Below are 25,716 nucleotides of genomic sequence, written 5' to 3'. Positions count from 1 at the left end.
AAGAAAACTTTTTAAAAAATTTTCTTTCAAGTATTCATCGAAACTTTTTAAACATTTGAAAATCGTCGATGTCTAATACATTTAGAATAGCCTATCGTAAATGTTTTGTGAATTTTACAAATTATATTTGACGTACTTTTCGAAGCGCACGGCAATGGTTATTGAAGCTTGTATTATGTGCACTTTCAACTGTTTATTGAAAAATGAGACTAAGCGAAGTCACGTGACGGTTAACACACTGAACGCGCATTCGGGAATGGGGTTCAAATCGCCATCCGACCACCTAGATTTAAGTTTCCCACGGTTTCCATAAACCAGTAACGTCGAGTGGCAGGACACGGTTGCTATCCTTCCCCATTCTTGTCCGAGTTTGTGCTCTCTCTGTAATGACTTCGCCGTCGAAGGACGTTAAACCTCAATTCACCTTCCTTTCTTGGTGGGACTGTGGCTGCTAGAGATTGCACCGATATAACGAACTATTGAAAATACTGACATTATACTGATTCATATCAATATTCATACATAGATTTTATACTGCGGTGTTTCGTCAATAACGATATATTTGCCTAGTATTTCGGGGTTTTATAATTCAACGCAGCGAAACCGATCGTGTGAATAAAATCATCAGTGTTGTCTGTAGTTTTATTCAAGTTCAGTTTACGATTTCCGAGTTATATTTCCTAGATACATCCTTTTATAAGTTAGACCTGTTTACCGCACGTTTGGTCAAATACTCTTAACAAAGGAAAGAGTATTGTGGTCTTCTTTTGAAAACCAATGTATTTGCCAAGATTACTAATTCAACACAATTAATGAATTAATGGTTTCGGCAATAGGTATTGTCATCCTCAGACCCGTAGAACCGAGCAGTGGTAGTTACATCACACAATGCGTACACCACTCTGTCACATTAGGAATGTACAGTATACATATTGCACAGTCGTCATGTGACAGAGTGGTGTAAGCATTGTATAATGTAACTATCAATGCCCGTTTTTTTGGATCTGAGGATGGAAATACACGTTGTCGAAACCAGTAATCCAGTAATTGTACTAACATACCGATCTTGGCAAATAAAAGATGACTACAACACAAAGTTATAAATCGCCTCCTGCACTAAATGATCATGTCAGTTGAGCAGAAAGGAAAGAGTCTTTAGGGAAGGGGTGCTACTGAAGAAAAGAGAAATAGTACCGAAAATGAACAGGAAGCATTGAGGTATGAAGTGCGCGGGAGACAACAGAGCTAACATATAAAAACAAAATACATCTTCTAAGGTGTAATAATAAAAAAGGACTGCACTCTTATTTCTGTATCAGTATTAGATAATTCTTCGTATTTTGTATAATACCTGGTGTAATTGCTGTATAATGATTAGAAAGTCAGACAGCATATTATGCAATCTAGAAAATAAAAATAAACATTTTCCCAGAATCTAATCCGAGTATTCTAACGCGAAACTCTACGCTCTGCATTACCTGCGTAGCACAAGAACACGCCGTTAAATGAAGATACTTCTGGCACAGCTGATTTCAGTGTTAGCAAGTTGCCTTCCTTCTACGTACGTTTTCTACCGAAAATATGGAAGGTGCAAGACTTTGTACAGAGAGCGTGCAAAGAATCATATTATGGCGACCGAGTGCGAGAATTTTGTAATTTAAGTTGCATCTTTTTTAAATAGCTGCATATTCTTTTCGGTAATCCACATCCTCTCCTCAAAACTTGTTCACAAATATATCGCAATGAGTCACTCACGTAAACACGACGTTATTAAAAACATAACACATACCGACTTTGAGTCTCATCTACTAGCACAAAATATAGGTAACTGGTTTAATGTAACTCGTCGACTTGCTGGAGTTGACGGTAAACCAATGGAAACACAAGTAAAATGTACACCAGTCAATCAGTTAATGTTCTGCAGTTGAAGATTTGTGTGAGTACAACGAACACCAACGAACAAAAAAAAAATATTTTTCAACACATCATCAAGACTATGTAATTATGGAAGTTTCTCCATCAAGAATAAATCTCACTGTTTTTTCTTCTGACCAATGTCACTGGCATTTATTGAGCGTATTACCAAATTAGCAATCTCTCTAACCTTCCACACTTGTTTCATTATCTGTACAGTAATAGAAATACTTAATGAATCTTCGTATTGTTAAGCTCATTTCACAGAATAATAGAAAAAGAGTTATTTATTTATCTGATACCCAGTAAAGATAAGGAAATGACACATTTAAAGTATTTGATGAATTTTGCTATTTGAGAACCAAAATAACAGATGTTGGTCCAAGTGCAGGTATAGCAGATGTAAAAGGAAGAAGCATTAGCTAGAAAAGCTTCTGAAAAAGAGAAGTTTGTAAACATCGAATATAAACTTAAATGTTGGTATGTCTTTTCTGAAACTGTTTGTATGGAGTGTAATCTCGTACAAAAATGAAACGTAGACGATAAGCAGTTCAGACAAGAAGGGAATAGAAGCTGTCGTGATGCTACAGAAGAATTTTGAAAATTAGACTGATAGATCGAATAACGATTTTGAATCGAATTAGGGAAAAAAAGTTCTGTGACAAAACGTGACTAAAAGACGGGAACGATTGATAGGACACGTCCTGGATTTTTTCATTTCATTTTATATATCGTGTTCCGTAGGAACAAATTGAGAAGCAAGTTTCCTTGGTCAAAGGACAAGTCAGTACATAAAATTATAACAGGAAAGTAATAATACATAAAATGAAACATATATGAAATCTAAGCAGACGACAAGCCACAAATTTAAAGAAACTTAATCAACAACGTAACACAGGAATTAGCTTAATTTTTTAATTTTTCCAGGAGTTCCTCGCCAGAATAGAAGGACCATCAATTGATCGTCAATTTGGTAATGGAAGGCGGTGTGGGGGAAAAATTGTACAGGGAGACCAAGGCTTGAATACAGTAAGCAGGCTCAACTGGATATGGGTTGCACTGATTATGCGGAGATGATGTGGCTTGCAGAGGATAAACTACCGGGGAAAGCTGCATCAGACCAGTCTAAGGACTGAGGACAAACAACACAACAAGAACCACTAAAATTACTCAGGATGGTGTAAACCTGATACACCGAGAAAATAAATCGACATTTTTGATACGTCGGAAAAATGCAATGATATTGTTTATGATTCGGGGAAATGCATCGATACTGTTTACAGATCTACAGAATAATGTCGATGTATGCATATCGATATTATTTATACAAAAAAATGCTACTTATTCCTGTATCTTTCCATTTTCAGGTGCAGCGCTGCGCTCACCACGTGCAGTGTGTTCACGCCGGCCGCGGTCATTTGCTGGCGGTGAAGCCTTTATCCACGTTGGCAGACATTAAAATACTCGTGTTATAACCGACTGTAGTATGTTGAGTACGCTGGAGTTTCTGACGGTGCGCTTGCGCCTAGCCTAAATTTTCAGTGTAGAATTCGGCCTCGTATTTCACTTTCCAATGACTAGTAACATGAAGGCTGATCATGACCAATTCTATTAAAAATATTCTGTCATGTGCTTTATTCGTTCCTTATACTACAATTTCTGTAATAATTAAATGGATTTCTGAACTTTTTTGTAAAACATTTCGACAACTAGAATTTTAAAAAGTCGTGTTCCAAGTTGTCACATCTTGCATACCGTTAAATGTTAGCCATACATTCCCAGTATGAAATGTAAATTAATTCATTTTAAACTATGTGATTGCGTTACACTTTTGAATGTAACAAGCGATGTAATGTGTACTTGTGAATATTTTCAAGATTAACGTTTGAGAGCAAGAGTGACGTTATACCAGTAATTATTTATGCTATGTTTGAATGGTTCAAATGGCTCTGAGCACTATAGGACTTAACATCTGAGGTCATCAGTCCCCTAGAACTTAGAACTACTTAAATCTAACTAACCTAAGGACATCACACATATCCACGCGCGGTTCCGGACTGAAGCGCCTAGCACAGCTCGCCACTGCGGCCGGCCTATTATGTTTGATACCCAAACAGGAGAAACATCATGAAGCGAAGATTCATGTCGATTTGTATCGACACATCGTTATTACGTGGGCTACCTACGTAAACGAGACAGAAATGACATACGAGTTGCAAGGCAACTATTAGTATGGCGGAAATAGCGAATTGTGCGTGTAATTCTACGAAAAATAAGTAGCAGTTTTTAGTCGTTGCAAATGTTAACACCGGGTCTACCGGCTACAGGATGCTGTGCATTTAGGGCAGTATTTAGGGATCCCGTCCCAATAATGATAATCGTTATTATTGAAAGTTTGTACCAAAAAAATGAACGAAAATCATATTACTGATACGGTTTTTTAACTTTTAGCCACAAAAAAATTGACCAAAGAGGCTTCTGGTCTTCAGCCGGTGGTCGCATACTATACTACACGGTATTTCGATTGTTCACCTTCCAGTCACCCTCAGGTAAGCCGTCGAGAACTCACGAAGATTTCCCCCAATCCAGAAATTATTAGTGCGCCGTGTGTATTCTGCGCAAGCGCTAAGCTGTCATGGACCTTGCTTTCGAACTTCAACGTTGAGCGTGCCGAGTTGAATGTGCTGCTGTACGCTCAGAAACGTTGCGGCTTGTGCACACCGTGCGTGTGCCCCAATGTGGTACACGCGGTCGCAGCGCGCTCGGCGGCAGTTGTTTGCCTGTAACCGGCTCGCATATACGAGGTGTATTCAAGTTCTAAGGCCTCTGATTTTTTTTCTCCGGACTGGAAAGAGATAGAAACATGCGCATTGTTTTAAAATGAGGCCACGTTCATTGTCAATACGTCCCAGAGATGGGAGCACCGTACGGCAGAAGGAATTTTACCGCCAGCGGCGAGAATGAGAACTGTTTTAAATACTTAAAATGGCGACGTTTTCCTTATTTGAACAGTGTGCAATCATTTGTTTTCTGAATTTGCGTGGTGTGAAACCAATTGAAATTCATCGACAGTTGAAGGAGACATGTGGTGATGGAGTTATGGATGTGTCGAAAGTGCGTTCGTGGGTGCGACAGTTTAATGAAGGCAGAAAATCGTGTGACAACAAACCGAGACAACCTCGGGCTCGCACAAGCCAGTCTGACGACATGATCGAGAAAGTGGAGAGAATTGTTTTGGGGGATCGCCGAATGACTGTTGAACAGATCGCCTCCAGAGTTGGCATTTCTGTGGGTTCTGTGCACACAATCCTGCATGACGACCTGAAAATGCGAAAAGTGTCATCCAGGTGGGTGCCACGAATGCTGACGGACGACCACATGGCTGCCAGTGTGGCATGTTGCCAAGCAATGTTGACGCGCAACGACAGCATGAATGGGACTTTTTTTTCGTCGGTTGTGACAATGGATGAAACGTGGATGCCATTTTTCAATCCAGAAACAAAGCGCCAGTCAGCTCAATGGAATCACGCAGATTCACCGCCACCAAAAAAATTTCGGGTAACCGCCAGTGCTGAAAAAATGATGGTGTCCATGTTCTGGGACAGCGAGGGCGTAATCCTTACCCATTGCGTTCCAAAGGGCACTACGGTAACAGGTGCATTCTACGAAAATGTTTTGAAGAACAAATTCCTTCCTGCACTGCAACAAAAACGTCCGGGAAGGGCTGCGCGCGTGCTGTTTCACCAAGATAACGCACCCGCACATCGAGCTAACGTTACGCAACAGTTTCTTCGTGATAAGAACTTGAAGTGATTCCTCATGCTCCCTACTCACCTGATCTGGCTACTAGTGACTTTTGGCTTTTTCCAACAATGAAAGACACTCTCCGTGGCCGCACATTCACCAGCCGTGCCGCTATTGCCTCAGCGATTTTTCAGTGGTCAAAACAGACTCCTAAAGAAGCCTTCGCCGCTGCCATGGAATCATGGCGTCAGCGTTGTGAAAAATGTGTACGTCTGCAGGGCGATTACGTCGAGAAGTAACGCCAGTTTCATCGATTTCGGGTGAGTAGTTAATTAGAAAAAAAATCGGAGGCCTTAGAACTTGAATGCACCTCATACTTGTGGGCTTCAATTGCAAGGCGTCTCACGAGTGTGTGCTGAAGAGAGATGGCATCACCTGACGTAAGGGGCCTTATTCCACTCACTGGTCTATCTTCAAGCGCAAGTTCAGAGTATCTGACATGCTAGATATTGCCCTGCACGTTCGCAAAGACTTCCCAATGTGTATTTTCCACGCTGTGACGTTTAAATTCGACACGCTCAACTTTCGAATGCACGGCCCGGCTGCTGGTGGCTTTAGGATCGTGGTGACCAAAGGACCACACTATCTGAACGGCATCGCCTTCACTAGTGGAACTGCGGAACTCAGCTGTTCTCAGTACGATATTGCAGTGTCTGTGTTATTCTGAACTGCGATGCAAAGGGAGTTTGCATCACAACAGAGAATAACATAGGCACTGCAATATCGTATTTATCTGCCGGCACTGGGCAAGTGACTTTCAAGTAAAATGTCTCACCTGTACAGAAATATTCATAATGGATGTACGAGTACAAGTTGTAGACACATGGCTGACGAAATATAGCAGACTGGGTCTGGCGGTGAGTCGCGCACGGGCAGCCAAATTGTGAGGCGACCGCTCGCGATAAGCAGGGAATTCGGAATCGAATTCCCGTAAAGCACAATTTTCATTGTCGTCATTCCATTATACAGCTGATGGTTGTCCATATTCGCAGCTGCGAATACATTTAATGTACCACTGTTCTCAGGGTCACCGCTTGCCGTGGCCGTCGGCGAACTTTGCCGCCTTCGTTTGGAGAAAATCGCTGTATTGAAGTTGTTCCACGTCTTATCCGACTGCTATACCCTACCACAGTTCGTCAGATTTTTCCGCCACGCGTATTTCCACGGCACGTATTCTGTAATAATGGGGTCCCAAAAAGACGTTTCTGTGGCCAAGTTATTGTTTTATTGTACTTCTTTGGAGGACCCGATGTGATACAATGTTCAGCAATAGCAGACTTGTCTGACTGCAAAGGACGAGTGCAATGATGGTGTTCTGTGCAGCATTCTTCTAAGGTGCGCGTGGAATGGACTACATAATCCTTACCACATTTGCAAATCTCTGCCCACCACAAGAACCAATCGTCCTTCGCGCATCCCAGAAAATCTACAATCTTAGATGGTTGGCGGAAAACCGCTTTCGGCTGAAATTTCTGGAGTGTTCTGGCTATCTTGAACGAAATATTGCCAAGAAAAGGGAGACGAGCTAGACATATTTCCATATGAGGATGGTATCTGTTCTTTCGGACATGTCCGAAAGAACAGATACCATCGGTGACCGTGCAGCTCTCTAGAATGAAATGATAATGAAAGCAATACCCTAAGCTGTCGACAGGCGTTGATATGCATCAATGGGGACAGTTGAAAATGGTATCTGTTCTTTTGGACATGTCCGAAAGAATAGATACCGTCTTCATATAGTTAAGGCTAACCGGCCATTGACCTTCTTCTTCTGTGCGGATGCACACGCATTGCCCAAATTCTTACGGGGCTCGGTAAGATTGTCTGCCGCGAGTAATGAGTGTAATGAGCAGGGGCATTACGAATGTGGTGTGTGGACATTAAGTTGGGAATGTGGGTCTCACGGGGAACGTGCAAGGAATAAATCCCTGTATTCTCACTATCCACTGTGCCCTCGGTGGCACAGATGGATAGAGCTTCTGCCTGTAAGCAGGAGATCCCGGGTTCGAGTGCCGGTCGTGGCACACATTTTCAACTGTCCCCGTTGATGTATATCAACGCCTGTCAACAGTTTAGGGTATTGATTTCATTATCATTTCATTCTAGAGAGCTACACGGTCACCGATGGTAAACTGAATGCCGGTGTAACCAAAACGCCCAGGTAATGTAGACACCATCCCTCTCTCTTTCCACAGTTTTCAGTTTTCATGAATGGTGTTGAAGTTATGTAAAACGCAATTAATTTATTTTCTGCATGAAGGCATGCTGCGATTGTCCATATACCTTCAAAATGCAATTGGTTTGTAGGCCACTGATTCCAGAGGTCTCTCCTCAAAGTCCTCCATAAAAAGACTCACCACAAGAGTGTAGGGAGGATGGTTATCGCTAAAACAACCGGTTTTCGGTTATATCGTCTTTTTTTTCACGGCAGTTTAATTTGATTGTTACAACTGCCCAAGGTAATCGGTTTCTGGAATAAACTGTATTCGATTTTTTTCCCGACTACTTCCTGTAATAGACGTCTAAACCGAACAAAGGCTTAAAAGTTATGACTGAGTTTCAAGGCACATAGAATCAAAATATTAAATTAAACAGACAAATTAAAAAGAAACTTGTCCGACCACCGTTCGCTCCTTTTCTCGAAAAGTGATATGTGACTGAACACTATAAAAAATCACCAGTTTTCTACCACTGAATCTAATTTTTTGAAACCCCGCTCAAAAATCGGGTTGTAATTGGGGATTATACCACTATTTGGGCATTACGATTAGTCAGTGCTGAGACTGAAGAACAGTTTTGTTCATTTTAATTCGTCCACTTTCAAGCAAGCAGATGAAACCATGTTGTGTAGACACACGCAACAGATCAGCTACTTTCTATTTTTATTGTATACTAGGAATGAACTGTTATTAAGTTTTTAAGTTGTTACTTATAAGTATATTCTGTAGAAATCTGAGTACGTCACAAGGTAATAAGTCATTAAATGAATACGAAATAACTTTATTCGTCCAAAATGACGCGTTTCGACGTATGCCGCCATGAGAAGATCCTGGCACTGAAGGTAACCAGTGGACCTCACAGAGTCTGTTCAAGTTGGTTACGTCAATATCATTCAGCTATCAGGTCTACTGGGTACCCTCAGAGACACGCTTATCTGATGGTGGAAACGGGTCATTTTGGTTCAATAAAGTCATTTGTATTCACTTACTGATTTGTTAGCTTGTGACCTACTCAGCTTTCTACAGACTAAATATGAGATTTACCTCCAGCGCGACTTTATATCACGGCTTTGTAATTAATTACTCTTACCATAACATCCATCCCCCATTCTTGGTTGGTTGGTTGACTGATTCTGAGGAGGCGAGGTCATCGGTCCCATCAGATTAGGTAAGGATGGGGAAGGAAGTCGGCCGTGCCCTTTCAAAGAAACCATCCCGGCATTTGCCTGAAGCGGTTTAGGGAAATCACGGAAAACCTAAATCAGGGTTGCGGGACGGGGGTTTGAACCGTCGTCCTCCCGAATACGAATCCAAAGTACTAACCACTGCGCCAACTCGCTCTAACCTCTTTTCTTGTTTTATAAAAATTGCAAATAAATTCTTAATCTCTTAAGGAATACGAAGCAGTGTACTCCATTGCTACTACACTTCGCAAAAATATTTCCAGACAAGGGTTGATGCCGTTCTTCAATACAACGGATGTCCGGCGACGACAGCGCGAAATTACCGTATAGACCAGACTGAGCCATGTGTTCCACAATGCACGTACGCGCGTACTTTAAACCACGACGCAAGCCAACAGGGACATTACTGTTTCAGCAAAGCTGGTTCAAATGGCTCTGAGCGCTACCGGACTTAACTTCTGAGGTCATCAGTCTCATAGAACTTAGAACTACTTATACCTAACGAACCTAAGGACATCACACACATCCATGCCGAGGCAGGATTCGAACCTGCGACCGCAGCAGTCGCGCGGTTCCGGACTGAAGCGCCTAGAACCGCTCGGTCACACAGGCCGGCTAGCAAAGCTGTATCAATTCGTATGCCATGTGTTTGTTGCTATTTCCGTTGGCTATGTTATTAAAATAGCACTGAACGCTTTTCTATTTTCTATAATCACGTAATATTTCAAACCAGAGCAGATTTTATGAATAATCATTACTCGTTTTTAAAAAAGATTTATTTCAAAACAAAAATTTTTAGCACTGGTGCTAAATCAAACTGATATTTCCGTTTTCTTGCTCAGTTATTGGAAAAAAAATTAAAAACAAACAACTGTTGTACCCGGAAGAATACAAATGCCAAGAGATACCGGTTATTCGAAACTAAAATACCAGCATCGGTTTTCACCGGTCAGTTTATCACATCTATACCAGGGAGATAGAGCACCACCCATGGTGATCCCATCAGTCTGTTCAAAACATTGTTGTTTGAACATTAACTTGGTTGAAGGAAGAATATATCATCTACGTCTATATGGCTACTCTGCAAATTACATTTAAGTGCCTGGCATAGGGTTAATCGAACACTAATTCTCATTATTGCACTCTTGAACAGCGAGCGGGAAAAACGAACACGTATGATGATCGTTACTCCCTACATATAAGTCGACACCAACAAAATATTTTCGCATTCGGAGCAGGAAGCTGTTGACTGAAATTTCGTGAGAAGATCCCGCCGCAAATAGACACGCCTTTTTTTGATGATGTCCACCCCAAATCCCGTATCGTGTCCGAGACATTCTCTCCCCTATTTCTCAATAATGCAAAATGTGTTGCCGTTCTTTCAACTTTTTCGATGTACCCCGTTAATCCTGTCTAGTAAGGATGCCGCACCGCGCAGCAGTACTCCAATAGAGGACGCAAAAGCTTAGTGTAGGCAGTCTCATTAGCAAATCTGTTGCAGCTTCTAAGGGTTCTGTCAGTAAAACAATTTTTGGTTCGCTTTCTCCACAACATTTTCTATGTGCTCTTTCCAGTTTAGGCAACGGCCTTGCCGCAGTGGATACACCGGTTCCCGTGAGATCACCGAAGTTAAGCGCTGTCGGGCGTGGTCGGCACTTGGATGGGTGACCATCCAGGCCGCCATGCGCTGTTGCCATTTTTTGGGGTGCACTCAGCCTTGTGATGACAATTGAGGAGCTACTCGACCGAATAGTAGCGGCTTCGGTCAAAAATACCATCATACCGACCGGGAGAGCGGTGTGCTGACCCCACGCCCCTCCTATCCGCATCCTCACTCCACTGAGGATGACACGGCGCTCGGATGGTCCCGATAGACCACTCGTGGCCTGAAGACTGAGTGCTTTTTTCGTTCCAGCTTAAGTTGTTCCCAGGTATTTAGTTGAATTTAGTCTTTATATTTGACTGACTTACGATGTAGTGGAGGTTTAACAGTTTCCATTCAGCACTCATGTGCATGACCTCACACTTTTCATTATTTAGGGTCAACTGCCATTCTTCCACCATACAGATATCGGATCTACATCGTTTTGCAATTGGTTTTGATCTTCTGCTGAGTTCACTAGAAGATAAACGTCAGCATCATCCGCAAACAACCTAAGACGGCTGCTCAGATTGTCTCCTAAATGGTTTATGTAGATACGGAACAGCAAAGGGCCTGTAACACTACGTCTGAAAACGCTAGAAAACAGTTCTGTTTTACTGGATGACTTTCCGTCAGCTACTACGGACTGGAGCCTCTTCGACGGGAAATCACGAATCCAGTCGCTTAACTGATACGATATTTCATAAGCACGCAATTTGATTACGAGCTGCTTGTGAGGTACGCTATCACAAGCCTTCTGGAAATCTAGAAATATGGAGTAATTCTGAAATTTTGTCTCTGTAGCACTCAACACTTCGTAAGAGTAAAGAGCTAGTTGTGTTTCACAAGAACGATGTTTTCTAAATTCATGTCGACTATATGTTAGTTCACTGTTCTCTCCGTGGTAATTTATAATGTTCGAATACAATATAGTTCCAAAACGCTGCTGCATATCGACTCTAATGATACGGGTCTGTAATTTAGTGGATTACTGTTATTGCCTTTCTCGAATATTGATGTGATCTGTGCAACTTTGCTGCGCTGTCTGGCTAAAATTGATCCACAATTAGTGCCAAAGAGCCAGGCTCGTATTAATGCGGATACCTGTGGATATGTCCACTACTGCCGTCGCAACCCGCGCAGACTTGTGGCTACTGGCTACTAGCTACAGCAGACCTCGCCGCTGCTAGCTACCTGTTGTAATTTGAACCGGCGCGCCAGGCGGCGACTGTAATTGCCAGCTCGGTATGCGGGCTGTGACTAATTAACGGATATCCATCACGCTCACGTCGACAGCCAGGAAGGAAGCGGCTCGCATTAACATGCAAATAATGATTCGTTTAAAAAGAACACCCTAATAATAGTGATTTTGCGCCCCACGGGCTGCATTACCATTAAACGTTCAGAATTCCATGAATGTCCGAAACGGTCAGCGCTCCTATAATAACGACTTAACATCTTTGCATAATCTCCGAATCATCAGGGATGCTTGCGCTCCCTTTTGAAAAATGACGGGGGAATATAATTCACGGGATGTGCTGTAAAGGTAATTCGAGGGATTCTGTAATCATGATTCCATTATGAAGTGCCGTTTCCTTGAGATCGTCAGAACGACGGTTAGTGTACATCAACCACAGAGGTTATTACCGTTTTTGGCTGTCGGTTCTGATTAATATTTTTATGTGAAACATCTTAGTCCGCAACAATAACAAGAAAAAGAATAAACGCAAAAACCGTAAGTCGAAGCCCCTGACTCGTGTGCACACAGTTATTGCAGAAACGAGCACAGAATACGTCTGTTGTGACGCACAGAAATCATGGCAATAATAAGTCTATGTAGCAGAATTGGGATATCACTCTCACAACACATCTTCCAAGAAAGCAATATACAGAGGTCAAAATAAATGTTGCATCTCACTTGATTGAAATACTGGACATAATTAGGCAACAAAAATGATTTTGTTCCGCCAGGTTATTCATAAGAATACAAAAATAAATCAGATGAACACATTTCTACTTGATAAATGCAAAAAATTACTTGAAATTCCACTGCAAACACTACGGTTTCTTCTCACTGTTATCTTGCATAACTTATTGTTTATGAACCAGTTTGCCCTCCTCGTAATTAGAGACACTTTTTATTGCGTTAGCCGTACTCCTTATAAAATTGTCCAGATAAGCCTATGGGGTACTATCCCAGTCCTCTACAGCGCCTGTATGATGTCCTGTAAAGCCTCTGATAGGACAGGGGGACTGAATACCGCTCGTTTTAGCACAGTCCATGCATTCTCAATGCAGCTGAGATCTGGAGAATATGGAGACCATTTCATCCGACAGATTCTATGCTCCATTAAAGAGATGTTCACGAGATTGTGAGACATGTGGCGTGCGTTGTCGTCCATCAGCGTGGGTACTGCTCCAAATGTTCACCAAATGGAGCCACAGCGCGTGCAAGGATGTCGTCCCCATACTTCACACCAGTTAACCTCCCATGTATTGGCACAACGGGTGTCCTGCGGTTATACGTGGTTCCATCCCAAAACATGAGTGAACCGCTTTGATAAAGAAGCGGGTTACGACACAGTTAGGTTGTAAACTTCGTCCTCGTTGCCACCACACACGAATTTCAGTATCGTCAGGGTGGAGGCAGATACGGGTCTCATCAGGAAGGAGCGTTGTGTCCCAACGCTGCCTAATGGTTTCGTGTCCATGTGACCCGAGCCCCTCTTCGAACCCCATTTTACAGGACGAGCCTTGAGAAGTCTTCCGGCACATAATACCTGCTCGTGGGGTCTGCTTCGTATCGTTCGTTTCGACACCTGTACTCCTGTAGCTGTTTGGAACTGCCGCCGTAGACGAGTACCTTTGTGTTGAGGGATTTTGGTTGATGTTACACGCAGATGTCTGTCCTTACGGGGCAGGTCCGACCGCCTCGATGCAGGTCGTATTACATTCGACGCCACTTTGGGCGACCTGCGCGCCGGATGGGAATGAAATGATGATGAAGACAACCGAACACCCAGTCCCTGAGCGGAGAAAATCCCCGAACCGGCCGGGAATCGAACCCGGGCCCGTAAGACGGCAATCCGTCAAGCTCACCACTCAGCTATCGGGGCGGACAATTTCCGCAGCAGTGCCTCGCGAAAAGAGAGCTCCGTAATGCTTGCTTGCTGATAGAGCCTACCGCGCTGTAACCTCATCGTTAGCATCCCTAACCCCTCCCCCTCCCCCCCCCCCACTCATATACATACACACACATGTACTCGAACCTGCCGGTATCAAATCTATCAGAGAACGCTTCTGCTTTTATACGATGTCTTAAAGTGGTTCAAATGGCTCTGAGCACTATGGGACTTAACATCTGAGGTCATCAGTCCCTAGAACTTAGAACTACTTAAACGTAACTAACCTAAGGACATCACACACATCCATGTCCGAGGCAGGATTCGAACCTGCGACCGGAGTGGTCGCGCGGTTCCAGACTGAAGCGCCTAGAACCGCTCGGCCACACCGGCCGGCGCGATATCTTCCTTTAATCAGACCTTTTACTGTGTTACAGATCCCAAACACTCGAGCAGTATTCAAAGAATGTTTTATACGCCGTCTCTTCTAAACATGAACCATACTTTCCTAAAATTCTTCCAATAAACCGAAGTCAACAATTCGCCTTTCCTACTAACGCCCTGAGTGCTCTTCGCTTTGCGACGTTACGCCTGCCTCTTTAATCGAAGTGACTCTATCAAGAGGCACACTACTAATGCTGTATTTGAACGTTACAGGATTGTTCTTCCTATTCATCCGCACTGACTTACATTTTTCTAAATTTAGAGCAAGTTGTCACTCATCATATCAACTAGAAATTCCGTCGAAGTCGTCTCGTAACCTGCTACAATCACTCAGCAACGACACTTCCTCGTACACCACAGGGCCATAATCTAACAGCCGCAAATTACTGTTCATCCTCTCCGTCAGATCACTAACGTATGTACACGGTGGTCAGAAACAACCTGAAAAGCTTATAAAGGTGATGCAGTTAGGATGCGCCGAGAAATAACTGTGAAGAAAAAAATCGATACGTTGCACCTTTTCCGAGTCAAATAGTACTGGTGTTAGCCAATCAAGCCGTTGCGCGCAAATTCAAGCGTCCCACCAGAGACAGTGTCACGTAACGTGTTCCTCGTTTGGTTTCCTAAAACCATACAAGAGAGCGATACAACGGTTGGGCATAGGACGGTAGAAGGGGTCGAACCCGAGCCAAAGGTTGAGTCGTATTGTGTGCTATCATCTAATCTATGAGAACAATTGACAATAATTATATACGGCGGACCGCTTGAATCTGCGCGCGCTATGGGGTGATTGGCGAACTTCGATCTTAATTAACTCTGAAACGACGCAACGTATTGATTTTTTTTCTGAACAATTACTTCTCAGCACAACCTATCCTGCTACACACTTACAAGTTTTTCAGACTGCTTCTGACTACCTTGTGGAATAAGGGCGGTACTATCACACCTCCCTGAAACACTCCTGACAATACCCTTGCCTCTGAGAACACTCGCCGTCGAGGACGTCGTACTGGGTTCTGTAACTTAAGAAGCCTTTGAGTCCCCTCACGTTCCTGGAAACCGATTAGTCTGCACGGACCAGACCTTCGTAAACAGTCACCAGTGGGGAACCTAGTGAAAGGCTTCCCGGAAATCTAAGAATATGACTGCCTCTCCATCCATTGTTTGTAGGATATCACAAGACAAAAGGACTAGCTGAATTTTGCACGAGCGATGCTTTCTAAATTCGTGCTGATCTATGGACAGAAACTTTTCTGTCCCAAGGAAATGTATTACGGTAGAACTCAGAATCTGCTAAAGAATTCTGAAGCAAACCGATGTTACCCAATGTTGATCTGTAATTATGCGGATACGTCCTTTTACCTTTCTTATTTGCAGGACCCGCCTGTGCTTTAGTCTAGTCGCTTGGGACTTGGCAACAGGTCAGATATTCGCGAAGTACACCATGTGGTCAAAAGTATCTGGACACCTGGCTAAAAATGACTTCCAAGTTCGTGGCGCCCTCCATCGGTAATGCTGGTTATCAGTATGATGTTGGCCCACCCTTAGCCCGCATGACACCTTCCGCTCTCGCAGGCATACGTTCAGTCAGGTGCTGGAAGGCTTCCTGGGGAATGGCAGCCCATTCTTCACGGATTGCTGCACTGAGGAGAGGTATCGATGATACTCGGTGAGGCCTGGCATGAAAACGGCTTTCGAAAACATCCCACAGTTGTTCTGTAGGATTCAGGCCAGGGCTCTGTGCAGGCCAGTCCATTACAGGGATGTTACTGTCGTGTAACCACTCCGCCACAGACCATGCATTGTGAACAGGTGCACGATCGTGTTGAAAAATGCAATCGGCATCCTCTAATTGCTCTTCAACAGTGGGAAGCAAGAAGGCGCTTAAAACATCATGTAGGTCTGTGCTGTCATAGTGCCACACAAAACAACAAGCGGTGCAACCCCACAACATCATAGCTTCCGAATTTTACTGTTGGCACTGCACACGTTGGCAGATGACGTCCACCTGGCATTTGCCGTGACCACAATCTGCCATCGGAACGCCACATTGTGTACCGTGATTCGCCACTCCACAAAACTTTTTCCACTGTTCAGTGGTCCAATGTTTACGCTCCTCACACCAAGCGAGGCATCGTTTGGCATTTACCGGCGTGATGAGAGGCTTATGAGCAGCCGCTCGACCATGAAATCCAAGTTTTCTCAGCTCCCCCCTGACTGTCATAGTACTTGCAGCGGATGCTGATGCAGTTTGGAATTCCTGTGTGATGGTCTGGATAGATGTCTGCCTATTACACATATACGACCCTCTTCAACTATCGGCGGTCTCTGTCACTCAAGAGACGAGGTCGGCCTGTAGGCTTTTGTGCTGTACGTGTCCCTTCTCGTTTCCACTTCACTATCAGATCAGAAACAGTGGACTAGGATGTTTAAGAGTGTGGAAATCTCATGTACAGACGTATGACTCGAGTGACACCCTATCACCGAACCACCTAACCACGTTAGAAGTCCGTGTGTTCCGTGGAGCGCCCCGTTCTGCTCTCTCACGATGTCTAATGACTACTGAGGTCGCTGATATGGAGCACCGGGCAGTAGGTGGCAGCACACTGCACCTAATATTAAGAACGTGTGTTATTGGGTATGTCGGGATACTTTTGATCAGATAGTGTATGTAAGTTAAGTAAGGAGCCAATGCTGCAGGGCACTCCCTGTAAAACCGAATTTCGATTCCATCTGGACCTGGGGAGTTACTCTTTTCAACTCTTTCAGTTGCTTCATGACGCCACGGATGCCAATTTCTATGTCTTCCAAGTAGGAGTCTAATGGTTCAAATGGCTCTGAGAACTATGGGACTTAACTGCTGAGGTCATCAGTCCTCTTGAACTTAGAACTACTTAAACCTAACTAACCTAAGGGCATCACACACATCCGTGCCCGAGACAGGATTCGAACCTGCGATCGTAGCGGTCGCGCGGTTCCAGACTGTAGCGCCTAAAACCGCTCGGCCACCCCGGCCGGCAAGTAGGAGTCTATATGACAGTCAAACGACGGTATGTTTGTACGATCCTCCTGCGTGAATGATTCCTTAAACGCGAAATTTAAAACTTTAGCATTCGTTTTGCTATTTTCTACTGCCACCACAGACTGACTGACGAATTTCTAGATAGGAGAAGCCTCCTCTGTGCTCGTTCTCTCTCTCTGTGTACAGGGGTTGGACAAAAATACGAAATACAGCAACCAAAAATATGAAACACAGCAAGAAATGCACCCTTGTACATAAATGCAGATGCAGTCAAGCCTGCAGGATGCACTACTGTATTTGACTACGACCAGCGCCCGAGCCATGTTCTCAATACGTTACGTCAGTCGTTGTCAGAACAGTGTCCTGTGTCGTTGTGAGAGCAGTATGTCCAAACTAAGTGAATTCGAATGTGGCTAAATTGTTCGTGCTCGTATCTTGATTGCTTCCGGAACCAGAAGATTTATATCGCATACAGGGAAAGCGGAAAAACGTCTCCCGCTAAATCACAACGTGCACGAAAGTGTGTGCTGAGTGATCGTGACATACTGTCGTTAAAGAGGACTGTGACAAAAAAATAAGGGAACGACAGTTACGAAATTCACTGCAGAACTGAATGCCGTACTCACGAACCCTGCCAGTACCTAAACAACACCAAGTGCGCACCATAAGCAGGCAACGGTAGGGCAAGCTAGAATTACAAAACCAATCACCAATGAACCCAATGTCCGGAACAGTAAAACGTGGTGCCAAAGCCATAAAACCTGGACTGTGGACCAATGGAAGGAAGTCATTTGGTGGGATGATTCTTCCTTCATACTCTTTCCAACTTCTGGTGGACTTTACATCCCATGAGTGGCATGTGGTGGGTGTTCCGTGATGATTTGGGCAACCATACTGTGATACTCTATGGGGTCCATGGTTACTCTCGAAGATCGCATTACTACCAAGGATAATGTGGCCATTTTGGGTGATCAGGTCCATCCCATGGTGTGATGTTTAATCCCCGAGTGTTGATGCTGTGCTCCACGACGGCAGAACACCTTTTCACACATTTCGCGTCGTCCAGGACTGGTTAGGTGAGCACGAGAATGGGTTGCTGCATGTCCCCTGACCATTATAGGCATCATATCTCTACATTATTGAGCCTTTGCCATATACTTTGGAGAGAAGCTTGCTTGATTTCTACCCATCTCCATCATTGTTCCCTGAACTTGCCATGTTTTGCAAGAAGAACGGTGTAAGATTACCTTGAAAACCATTCCGGACCTGAATTCATCCACTCTGAGACGACTGGAGCTGTTTTGAATGTCAACGGGTGTGTTGTGTTTTTGGTGTTTCCATATTTTTGTCGACTGTGTGTGTGTGTGTGTGTGTGTGTGTGTGTGTGCTTTTTACTTTGTTTTTGTTTGTTAACCCTTATTTTTTCCCATTTCTTCCTCCAGTGACAAGTTTTTTCACCCCCACAGTAGTCTCAATGGCTGCAGAACAAATACATCTCTCTTCTTCCCCTGCAGACTGTGAGCATGTCAGACACGAGAGGTGACAGAACAGAGTGTGGTAGGAAGGCAGACGCAGGGTCCGACTAGCGCGCGGCTTGCCCCCGCTCTCTCCTGTGGGAACATCTGCCGAGGCTGATGAGTTTCTAATGACGCGGGAACCCGCCGTACCTCAGAGCCGTTAATAACGCGTCATTTAAAAACACTCCTTCCAAAACAATGATTAGGTTCGTTCATTGCTCGTCCTTTTGTGCCGCGGCCCGAGGCTGTGGGAGAGAGAAGAGGCGGTCGCGGCGCAACGCCTGATTACTGTTTTGTGCGCCTCCGCCCACGCTTAGCTTAATCCCCGCTAGCGCCGCGCCTATGTTCTCCCAGCGAATGCTGTTGGAGCATGCCAGGTCTTTGTGGACGAGCAATGGGGAACGCCTCTTTCTATTCTGCGGCAGCGTCAACTACCATTCTGCTACTTTTCTCACAAGCTGAGCTACAGTGTGTTACGGACACCGTTAACTCATGGGCAGAACAGATAATTATGTGTAGGAATACGTATGCATAAGATCTGGTTGCCTGACAAAAAACTTCAAGCATCTAGAAGGAGAGGAGGGAACTAAATGAAACTCCATGGTTTGGGAAGGTATGTGATGTTATTTCAGTGATTAAGACTCGAGTCTAATTTACAAAGAACTAGCCAGTAGGAGAACACATATCACTATGACATTGCCCCCCTTCTGGCGTGGATGCATGCAATGATTCGGTTTGCAAGGGTGTCGTAAAGCCGTTGTAGCCTCTCCTGAGACAAGCTACTTGCAACTGTTGTAACTGGTCCTGGATATCTTGGATACTGGCACTAGGGCGGAGTTACCGTCCGAGCTCATCCCCCACGTTTTCTATCAGGCACCGACCTGCGGATCTTGATCTTGCTGGCCTCGGGAGTACCTATGTGATCAAAAGTATCCGGACACCCCCAAAAACATACGTTTTTCATATTAGGCGCATTGTGTTGCCATCTACTGCCAGAAACTCCATATCAGCTATCTCAGAAGTCATTAGACATCGTGAGACAGCAGATGCTTGGAAACGGAAGATATTGCACGCATGGTGTGGTCTGACCGCTCTCTCGATTTGAATTCCATAAAGTATGAAAGGAGTTGTGCATCCCATACATGCTCTATGGAATTCAAATCAAGATAGTTTCCAAGGAAACCCATGCTCTACGAGGTAGAGCATTAGCGTCCATCAGTACGAAATCTGGACCCACAGCACTTCTGAACAACTGCACATGCAGCCCCAAGGTCTCATCACAATACTGGACAGCTGTTAAACGTTGCAGATTCATCCGTATATTTAATGAAGAGGTGTTCGATTGGTCAACAAAATCCTCGCCCACACCATTACTGATCTTCCTCGATATCGGTCTCTTTCCACAATGTTTGCGTCACGAAATGGTGTTCCACATTCCCATCATATGTGAATCCGTCGAGAATCACTCTCCAGACCAAATCGGGACTCATCTGTGAAAAGAACATTGGCCCACTGTTCGACCATCCAGGTTGCAAATTAACGCTCCACTCTAGGCGTTCCCTTCTGTGAAAACGCGTCAACGGTACTCATAAAGTAGGTCTCCGACATTAAAGACCACTCTGCCGAAGCTTTCTGTACGCCGTTTGGCTCGATACAACACGTCAAATGGATCAAATGGTTCAAATGGCTCTAAGCACTTTGGGACTTAACATCTGAGGTCATCAGTCCCCTAGACTTAGAACTACTTAAACGTAACTAACCTAAGGACATCACACACATCCATGCCTGAGGCAGGATTCGAACCTGCGACCGTAGTAGCAGCGCGGTTCCGGACTGAAGCACCTAGAACCGCTCGGCCAGTCAAATGGATCCTGTGAGGCCAAACGACAGTTGCTGTGCAGTACTGAGGCGGTACAGTTGTGCTCTTACAGCCAAACAACGTTCCTCTCTTTCTGGTGTCACATGTGGTCGGCCCTGCCCTTGTTTTCGGGATACAGTCTCGGTCTCCACAAATCGTCGCCACATCCGAGAAACAACAGAGCAATTCACATAAGGTCCACATCAGTTTGCAACGGTCCTGCTTACATTCTTCCCATGGCCCTCCTCCGCAGAGGCACATTCTCTGTGCAACACTGCAATGTCTGTGACTGTGTACACAGCGACTGTGGATGTAAAACTACCAGTCAAACACTACCCTGTTTGAAATGTGTCTTGACGTCATCACGGGCATGGTTGCCCGTTGACCGGAACACCATCTTCCGTGCAGAACACCATCGTGCCGACGTCTGTTGACAGTTCGCATTACTACGTCGTCAATTAGATGCAGGACGGGGCAATAGCGTTTTTTTTCTGCTTTAATTTTGGACACCAGAGAATATCATGGTGCTTTATTATCTCGTCTCTAAGTTTTGCAGAGCAGCGTACAATAATTTATAGAGATATTAATGAATTTTTGCCATGAAAAAAACACCAAAAACAGAAAAAAAGCCACCTGACTAGCAACTCAAACAGTCGACGTCACTGAGTAGTAGGTCATACAGGGATTTTGTACCTGCTCTCCATGGCAGCTACCATTTATTCTGTATGTTTGCGCTACTTCATACGGCTTCGTAACACTACGGCTAGATATTTAATTCGTTGTTGCTAGGCACACTTGATGTGTCTCCCAACAATTGCGTGAAGCGGCAGTATACTAAACATATACTTTTAAAACTACCAAGAAGCAGTGTTCATTATAGAAAATTGTAGCGTGCACAAAAAAGATAAATCTGTCATCAACCAGTATGTTGGTTTGAATACCGTAGTGCTATCAGAAACTTCCTGGCGGATTAGAACTGTTCGACGAACTGCGACTCGAACCCCAGAACCTTGGCTTTCGCGGACAGTTCTCTTATCTACTGAGCTACCTGCGAACGGTTCACAAGCTGCCCCCGCACCTTGACTTTGACCAGCACCTCTCTTCCACCTTCCGAACTTCACAGAAGTTCTCCTACTGGAAGGTTCCCAAACAGTGCACACATCCCTGCAGAGTGATAGTTTCAGCCTGGATAACAATCCCCAGGGCTGTGGCTAAGCCATTTCTCCGCAATATCCTGCCCTGCAGAAGTGTCAGGGTATGCAGGAGAACTTGAGTGAAATTTGAATGGCATGATCCAGGTACTGGTGGAACTGTTGAAGACCAGTGCACGTGAAAGCCAGAGTAAAGTCCGACACATATTTTTAGTACTCCAGGAAGTCTCACTAAAATGCTGCACTTGGTATAATAATGACTAGTCTTTTACTCAGTTTTAAAATAATTTACCCGGCCAGGCATAGGAGGACCGACAGCATAAAGTGTCCTCCGAAGCACGGTGAAGTTTGGCATTTATGATAACATTTATATCTTTTCCAGAGGTGAAAGCAGCTATAAGTGACGGAAAAAAATTTACTGGCATCGGCCAGCGACCGAATCGTAGCTCTCTGTAATCTACATAATCCGCGAATATTCAGTAGGTGAAAGCTGCTATGCATTTTTCTTGTTATAATGATGTTGATGTTACATTCGGGCCATTCAAAAGCGTTGCCATCAGCGTCATAACTGGATATCCACATCCACACCTCGTCGTTTGAACGATGTCTTTTCTCACAAGCGAAATTGCTGCAGCGATTTCACAGGGACGCAAATAGCCAGATTTGTCCAGAATGTCTAGCTATGTCGATGCATATAGGTGACACTAAGGTATTAAACTCCACAATTCGTTTGGAAAAACATGTTTATTACACACTGCCAGTTTTACGGATGGCTGACTGCTTACACAAAAAACAAGGGCCGATCCCCACTCATAACTCACTGACTTTCTTTCCCTAACATAGTACGCCTGACGCTCAAGAAAATCATGAAATACGTGTCATACTTAGGCCAATGTTAGCTAGGATAGCAGTGGGTTGCCCCCTATGTCTGCATATGAAACACATGTAGTTAAAAATACATTTTATTGGTAGTGGAATTCCACAGACTACACATATTGGTGGAGGATTCCACGGGAGGAGGAAACTAGTGACAATGGACAGGGCTCTGTTCTGAATTTGGTAAGTATTACTACCTTTTGTGTGACGTGAGTCTCATTTATCCGGGACATCCTCTAGTATTCTCGCGGAAATTGCCTGAAAGCAATATTTAGATGTACTTTGTGAAGTTCATATCTGTAAGAATAAATTGCTAAAGTAAACTACAGTTCACTTGGTGCCTCTACCAATAGTCCTCAACTGTAACACGGTGCAGCTGCCAGCCCGTGCGGTGTTGGTGCCCTCGCGGCAGCAAGACCGCCTTCTTTATACACCTCGTGACCTTTCCCTTCCCTTGCCTGCCCGGATGGAGCACGTGTTTCCCGCTTCAGTAGCGGCAATGGTGGCGCGAAGTTAAATAACGAAGGAACTCCCTCCCCCTTTGCAAATCTCTTACGAGACAAAAAGCAGAAGGCAGCAGATTGAGGCGAGGCTTTGATTTCACTTCTCAGTGCTTGTTAAAACAACCTCCGCGAAGGGCAATTTTTTCTCGTTACTGTCAATCAGACGCCTGCCGTAAACTGAAACAGGCTGCTGCTTATTACCCGGGCTAGTTAAAGGAAGAAATGAAGAAATATAACACGGTCACTTTAAGATCCCCGTATGTAATTTAGGATGTAAAGCCGTCCCACCCTCCTGAGCTTAAAAGAAATAAAATGCGAAGGGACTCTCATCCGACACGTAATGATCTGAGCCGGGCGTGCAACGAGTTCGAAGAATGTCACCAGACATCAAGGGAAGGCAAGGGCAAACGATGTTCTGCTGTTGTACTGGGGTTACCGTCTAACTACCGTCCTCGTTGCAAGGCGCCCGTCTTATTGGTCCTCCATATCTTCAACTGCGCAGTTCATAACACCTGACGTCATGTCTGAGAGATAAACTGTACGAATACCGAAGATAACTGTGCAATTCAGATATGCCGTCCGCCCACGCGCGACTAAGTTGCCTGACGGTAAACTGTGCTGTTCTGCCCTTTAATCGTAGCAGTTACCCGAAAATCATCCTGTACCCATCATGACCTCAATGGGAAAAATGCGCTTTTGGCTTTTATTGAAGGTTACCGAAATCTTCTTGAACTCTGAGATAAAAAAATTTCACATTCCAACCGTTAAAAAAAAAAAAAAAAAAAAAAAAAAACACTACCGCGTACATTGTGGTGATAGACGAACTGTAACATCTGGAACCTGACGCGAATAATGATAGTGTAGTGAAGAAAACAACTTCCGATCCGTTTTTCAGAAACAATTAAATAATCAATACAACAAACTGCGACCCTCCATTTTCCGTCACTCATTGCCAATTTGTCGCCATGAACACTAGACGGAACGCCAGAGAACACAGAACGAAATTGGTGGAAAAACTGAACGTAGCTTACACACCTTCAGATACCTGTACAGATTTTGAACCGGGTGCATAGCTGCACGGCTGAATTGTAGGTGTATAGGTATCTCTACCGCCTCCTGACAAAGTGAAATATTTCCTGCATCTATTAAATATACATTAGTTGTAGTACGTATTATCATCACGTTTTCGTGGAAAAGAATTAACTATAAGCTTCTCGACCAACTATCGTGTATGACTCAATAAGAACGACTTTCATTGACTTGGGGAAGCACGCTCTCTCGGCGGAATTTATGGAATAATCTTTCTACAAGGGGAGTTCAATAAGTAACGCAACATTTTTTTTCTGAGAGCAGGTTGGTTTTATTCAGGATTATTCCCCCATCTTTTGGCTTCAAAGTCTTATTTTTCAACATAATCTTCGCCACCTTACTGGGAGGCCTGTATGGCCGAATGGTACCACTCTGCTGGTCGACACCGGGGCCAACGTCTTGTTGCATCAGTAACCTCCCCACCATCCGCGTACTGCTTACCTCGGAATACAACGCTCAGTGAGCCACACGTACGGAAGTCGGAAGATGAGATATCCTTACCGTAGGCTGAATGAGAAAGAACAGTCCAATGAAACGTGAGGCCTTGCGTTGTCGTGGAGAAGGAGGAGTTCGTTTGCATTTTTGCGGTGACGAACACGGAAAAGTCGCTTCTTCAGTTTCCTGAGGCTGTGTGCGGCCGGCCAGCGTGCGGGAGATCGGACAGCTTTGCGATACCTTGTTGCGATGACGCCAGATACCTCGCCCAACGACTCACCGTGCTTTTGTTCACTGCCAGGTCTCCGTAGGTATTTTGCAAGCGCCTATGAATATTTGCGATATTTCGATTTTTCGCCATTTTGAAGGCTACGTATAGCGCCGCCACCTATCGACTAGCTTCATGAAATTGTAGGGGCTGAAGTGGGAATATTCTACGATTTCCCACAACAATTTACGCATTTTTTGAACCGAAATTGGCCAAGAAAACAAGGCGTTGCCTTACTTTTTGAGCGCACCTCGTATTTATCACCTGCTACCGAAGTTGGAAATTCGGCGAAACATTGCGTCAACCCCAGATTTAACACGACCAGAATATTTCGTCACGCAACAGTAAATGATGCAATTTTTTTCAGATGGGGAAAAACTAAGGTGTCCTCAGAGGCAAAATCGATTAATTTGTAAGGTCCGAATACAGGGAGAAAGGGGTTTTTGTATCATTATTACTGTGCCAGCAGGTCCTCTGTATACGCACACTAATTAGAGTCGCCGTCTCAAGAATAGTATATCGATAATGACGAAGACCAGCATGCGGCTGCTACGGTATTACTCTGTGAACGAACAACCAGGATGGTCTTACAGAATAGTTGATCCGTTTCTCTCCCCTTTGAAAAATGAAATAAGAAGGAAGCTGAATGTTACGCTGAATGCAGTAGA

The 25,716-nt window shown here is 44.3% G+C and overlaps 1 long non-coding RNA gene and 1 pseudogene across 1 annotated transcript in view; both read left to right on the top strand.

Moving 5' to 3' along the window:
* The window catches only part of LOC126175449 (uncharacterized), an 83,971-nt gene that overhangs the window by 12,273 nt on the left and 45,982 nt on the right, over positions 1-25,716 (top strand). The gene's annotated exons all lie outside the window — the stretch shown is intronic.
* LOC126177344 (5S ribosomal RNA) lies at positions 10,700-10,817 on the top strand (annotated as a pseudogene).

Source organism: Schistocerca cancellata, chromosome 3, assembly GCF_023864275.1.
Source record: "Schistocerca cancellata isolate TAMUIC-IGC-003103 chromosome 3, iqSchCanc2.1, whole genome shotgun sequence".
Classification (NCBI taxonomy): domain Eukaryota; kingdom Metazoa; phylum Arthropoda; class Insecta; order Orthoptera; family Acrididae; genus Schistocerca; species Schistocerca cancellata.
The sequence above is the reverse complement of the archived record's forward strand: the minus strand, read 5'-3'. Positions and strand labels throughout refer to the sequence as shown.